The sequence below is a fragment of the Arvicanthis niloticus genome, chromosome 4 (genome assembly GCF_011762505.2).
Source record: "Arvicanthis niloticus isolate mArvNil1 chromosome 4, mArvNil1.pat.X, whole genome shotgun sequence".
In the NCBI taxonomy this organism is placed as follows: Eukaryota; Metazoa; Chordata; class Mammalia; order Rodentia; family Muridae; genus Arvicanthis; species Arvicanthis niloticus.
Window position 1 is genome coordinate 106,617,777 of NC_047661.1, and position 5,768 is coordinate 106,623,544.

General features: G+C 44.2%; 1 long non-coding RNA gene across 1 annotated transcript; it reads left to right on the forward strand.

The window, feature by feature from the left end:
* Positions 1-539: 539 nt before the first annotated feature.
* Positions 540-2,679, forward strand: LOC143441916 (uncharacterized). Its single transcript, XR_013109668.1, has 3 exons — positions 540-676; positions 1,832-1,936; positions 2,533-2,679. It is a non-coding gene; the product is annotated as an uncharacterized LOC143441916 (long non-coding RNA).
* The last annotated feature ends 3,089 nt before the right edge of the window (positions 2,680-5,768 follow it).

The following is a 5,768-nucleotide window of genomic DNA, read 5'->3' on the forward strand; positions in this document are numbered from 1 at the left end:
TTGTGGTTGGGGTCACCACAACTGTATTAACGGGTCACAGCATGAGTAAGGTTAAGAACCATTGTGCTGGTTGTGATGAAGAGCCTATGAAAGCAGCAAATAAATATCTGCTATGCGAGCTGTCTGATACGTGACCCAGAAAAGGGTTGTTCAACCCCCAAAGGGGTCAAGACCCACAGGTTGAGAACCACGGCCCTTGCAGTTCACTTTTATTTCCTTTTAGATTCTCCTCCGTTGTTGAGTTCTAATTTTATCTACAAATTTTGGTGAAGACAATTTTCCCATGCTTGCTTCTCAAACTGATGGCTATACTCCTTTGAGAATATTTTGACTTTCTTTTATTTTTTTTTTCTTCTTAACATATAAAGTCTTCCTTCAAACAAAAGGCCAGTGACTGTTCACCTGTATTTTTGTCAGGAATGTTTGATTGCAACACGTCACCCTCCCTGGAATCCACTTCGGTGTAAGATGAGGATTATAGTTTCAATCACTGTTTTGCCAGTAGCCCATCTTAGAAGAGCTTTCCTTCCCAGGGGCCACAGCTATGCGATGCGATGCGATGCGGTGCGGTGCGGTGCGGTGCGGTGCGGTGCGGTGCGGTGCGGTGCGGTGCGGTGCGATGCGATGCTAGCTGAACAGTTTCTTCAGGGCAAGAGCCATGTTCAGGGAGAGAAAGGTTAGTCAAGACTGCCTATGCTGCGGAACCCAGAAAACTTTATGATAGATAGGGTGTTTCAGAGTGAGCCAAATATTTTATACACATTTGGACCTAGCCATACAGATGACCTGAAGAGGGGCAGGGAGCCGCCTGGCTAAACATCATCCCAACAATGTTAAATGAAAGAGCTAATTGGGGAGAAAGGTCATTTCCTTAACCATGTACGTCAAAATGACAGTCTGACGTTTTCTGGGAAAGGGGCCACAGAACTACTCACAGGCAAGCGAGATGACAGCTCAGAAGCGAGGCTTGGAAGGGCAACTTGGCCACAAAGAACAAAATGTGAAATGTGTTAACAAGTGACAAGGTGGAGATTCTAATGGTCTTTCTGCTCCTTTAAATCCAAATGCCCTTTTAAAATGTACCCGAACAAACTACACAAGAAATTACCCTCCATTTGGCTCACAACTGGGAAGTGGCACACAAATGGAAGGATTCTGGCTCCAGGGTAGGCGGCTCCCTTTCAAAACAGTTTTCCCACAAACTGGAGTGCTGAGGTGGAGAGTACAGATGGTGTAAAGTGGTGTTAGAGTTGGAGACTGGGGATGGAGCTGGAGAGTGGGGGGTGGAACTGGAGAGTGGGGATGGAGCTGGAGAGTGGGGATGGAGCTGGAGAGTGGGGGATGGAGCTGGAGAGTGGGGGATGGAGCTGGAGAGTGGGGGATGGAGCTGGAGAGTGGGGATGGAGCTGGAGAGTAGGGGATGGAGCTGGAGAGTGGGGATGGAGCTGGAGAGTGGGGGATGGAGCTGGAGAGTGGGGATGGAGCTGGAGAGTGGGGGATAGAGCTGGAGAGTGGGGATGGAGCTGGAGAGTGGGGATGGAGCTGGGGAGAGAGCTGAGAATTGAACCAGAGCTGGAGAGGTCTACCAGTTCCAGACTGGAGACAGGTCAGGGAGTGGATGCTCTTCCCAATTCTGGACAATAGAACCGATCAAAGGGAAATAAACAAAACCCTGTAGACACTGTTGAGAATTTTAGGGCTGTGTTTTCCTCCCTAACTAGAAGAGAACATTTTGGGGTGCGGTGAGAGGAGCATGGACTTTGGAATCAAGCCAGGATCTGGATCCCAACTCTGCTCTGTGAGACCTGAAGCACATTTATTAACTTCTCAGGGACTTCAGTTACATCTCACACAATGGGGAGAAAGCAACACCTTGGTCAGAGATCAGAACCAGACCACGATGCATATAAAGGACCCAGAAGAAAGCCTAGGACAAGTGAGTAGTAGCTGATCAATCTTTATCCTTTCTGTTAAGTGCTTCTGTTTTCCTTTCCCTGTTTATAAATAACATGTTTACTTCAATGTCAATATACAAATGGATTTGATAACTATAAACAAGAAGTCCAAAAGAGTATGGAGACCCCCTCCTCTCCTTTTTTCCTTGGCCATGCTTGTGGTTTGAACCTCCTGTTACAGAAGTTTTGAGGGATGTCCTTAAGAATCCTGCAGAGTCTCTCCAGTTAGTAGGAGAATGTCAGAGGAAACAGATCCTGGACCTTCCTAAGGCTGTGACCTTTCAATACAGTTCCCCAGGCTGGGTGAACACAACCATAAAATTATTCTTGTTGCTACTTCACAACTAAAAATTTGCTACTGTTATGAATTGTAGTATAAATATCTGTTCTCAACCTGCCTCTACCCATAGGTTGAGAACCACTGACATTGGATAATATTGAGACACTAGTCTGGGAACTCTTTAAAGAACTTTGGCAGAAACTGGGGTGAGGCATGGCGCAGAGAGAGCCAGTCTAAGTGACCCAACTGGGAGGCACACAAAAGACTTCTCTAACTTTGTCACATCCTCATCTACAGCTTGTAGACAAACAGACTTCTCTTCTGGCATTCCTGACCTCCAGCAAAGACATCCTCAGAACTATTGCTGTGGGGTTCCTGCCCTACCTGACCAGTTTCTATCTCCTGTCCTCACCATCGGAGCCTCACACACGTTAGGAAAGAACTCTACCACTGAGATAGCCCCTCATCCTCTACACACTGTCAGCGTTCGAGGATGGACCATTTCTATTGTGTCTTGTGAATTATAGTATGTTTAACTGCATCTCTGGCTTCTGCCTAGTGGTTACCTACAGTACCTACAGAAGGTACTCTGGCCAGCCCAGGCCTGACAAGCATGGCTCTCGAAGGCCTTGCCTTTTCTCCTCAGTCCCTCTGCCTTGCAAAAAAACCAAAAACAAAAACAAAAAACCAAAACATTAGATTACATTGCTAGAGTTAGACACCAAGGTCTAGTCCCTTATTTGGCCACTTGCTCTTCCTGAGGCTGACTCATCAAGGTCCAGCTATCAAAGTATTGAACTCCACAATCAAAAGCCCCTTTGGCTCATCTAATTAACATGTCCAACCAAAAAATATACCACCGCATCCTAGCCCATTCTAACAGAGACCTTTTTTTCTCTTAAAAATCATACCTACAAGGTCACTTGCTGGTAGTTTTCTGCCTGAGTCAGAAAGCAGCCACTTTAACTTTCCTTCTCTTGTTTAATTAAAGATCTCTCTGAGAAAGAATGCTTTCTCAGAGTGTGGTTGGGGGGAAGGGGTGTCCTTCACTCACTCCAACTCCCATGAATGGGGAAGCATAAATTCTTCTACACGTTGCCAAATGTCTCTGGTGGCAAGATAACAAGGAAGCTTTTCCAGTCACTAAAGAGAAGGTAGAAACAGATCCATTAAGAACATGAAAACAAGGAGATTTTGCTTAGCTTCAAGTGTGGTTTTCAACAGTACTGACCTCTTATTAGTTATCTGGCAGTAAACTAATATTAAAGATACATAAGACTGATGTCCTGGTTAGCACAGAGCTTAAACATTTAGATGACTCCTTTTTAAAGGGCTTATCTAAGCATGACCTGTTAACAAAAGTAGCTGAAATGTTCCCAGCAGGAGACTGGGTAGTTTGTGTTGGCGGAGTCCAAACCAGGAAGTAATTCAACACAGATAAGCTGGTAAATGGTGTTTTGGAGGATGAACTAAAACCATGGGAGCTTGAGTGAGCAATGATTTCCATATGGCCTCTCATCTGTCCTGATACAGCCTAGGACATCTCAGTCACCTGACTCCAGGGACTCTCCCAGATACTCCTTTCTTAAGGAATTCTCCTCATCATGATTGAAATGTAGGCATCTAGAGGGTAGAAACTACCAGCTACTTAAACATTATGGGTGGAGTTTTGTGGAGTCTAGAATAAAATGAAAGACCATTTGCAATTAAGGTAACAGAGTCACTCTGAGAGAGTTAAATACAGGGTTAGGTCCTGAGACACCATTTTTTTCTTTTCAAAAACAACCTTGGGAAAGTCTTTCTTTAAAGTCCCATGGAAATACAAAATAAAGGCTGTGCCAAAATAAAGGCTGTGAGATAGAATGCTTGCACTTCTGAAGCTGAGTCACTTGTTCTTTGCAGAGGCCCACCAGATGTTCTCGAGGTAACCAGCCAGTTTAACCTCCTCCTTTTTCATCTGGGGAAACAGGACCAACTTTAGGCAAGAATAGCAAGAGGAATTTGTGTTTCTTTTAAATGTTCCCCATCCTGAGGCTTCAATGGCAAGTACCTTTGGTACTCAGCATCACAGTTAAAATAAGCAGACAAGAACCTGAACTTTGAATCCTGAATTCAAATATTGATTGTAGCACTTGATAGTTACAATACATACAAAAGTATATAAATTTGTTGATGGTTGGAATGGATAGATAAGGAAGAACTCATCTACTTCATACTCTTGGTTAGTAAGCAACAAAAATTGGGACCAACCTCTTTATGTTTTCTCCCCATTGAGTAAAAAAAGAAGATTTTATAATTAATGCAAGTGTATTCAAGAGATAAATTAAAGTGACTGTGTAGAGTGAAAAATTATAAAGGCCATTTTATGAAATATGTGTAGATTTTTCGCCTTACAGAACTCGGAACTGAAAATAAGATTTCAGGCCTTCACATTCCAGGTGAAGGACACTTGCTGAATTACATTCCCCAAGCCTCGCCCAAGGCAGGAAGGCATTCCTGACTACAGATAAAGATGCTGCCACCTAGGTGGGGCTATAGCCGGAAGATAGTTCATCTGAAATAGTTGGTAAATGGCAGGATAGGACACAATAACATGGTAAAAACCACATTTTTGAGAAGAATGAGTGTGCAGAGTGATCTCACATGACTCTAGATCATTTGGGCTAGATTCTCTGAAATGTTCCACTGTTCTTGGTTACCCCTCCCTTGGTCTTCCAAGTGCTATGTTCAAAATTTGTAAAACAACCAATCATGTGTAAGCATGAGAAAATGCAACCATTCATATGTAAGCGCGCTAAAATGCCTTCCTTTCCCCACCCCATGCTATAAAAGACCCTTTAACCCACCACACGGGGCCAAAACCCTGCTCTTGGAGCTAAAGAGCTTGCCGTTTTCACCACCAGCTCCTCCCCTAATAAACCTCTGCTGATTGCATCCAGGTATGGTTTCTTGTGAATTTTGGGTGGCAGCAATGTCCTAAGACTTGAGGAAGGGTCTCTGGAGTTTGGAGCTCTTCAACTGCTGTGTGATGAAACTTTTCCTAGGGTGATGCAACACACACATCTATGCCTCCCATACAGGATGCCCACGACAGACAAAAGTGCAGATACCACAGTCCCAGTTAGGGTTTCCATTGCTGTAGAAGAGACACCATGACCAAGGCAACTCTTTTAAAGGAACTCATTTAATTAGAGCTGGCTTAAAGGTTCAGAGGTTCAGTCCATTATCATCAGGGCAAGAATCATGGGCCTAGAGAAGGAGCTTAGAGTTCTAAATCTTGATCAGACTGCAGCCAGAAGAAACTGATTCTTCTGCACTGGGAGGAGCTTCAAAGCCCACCCCCACCCACAGTGTTGCACTTACTCCAACAAGGCCACACCTACTCCAACAAGATCACACCTCCCATGGACCAAGCACCTTCAAGCTACCACAACCACTGAAGTCCAACTTCCGTGAAGTGTGAGTTTGGGCTCTTTCTTTCTTTCTTTCTTTCTTTCTTTCTTTCTTTCTTTCTTTCTTTCTTTCTTTTTCTC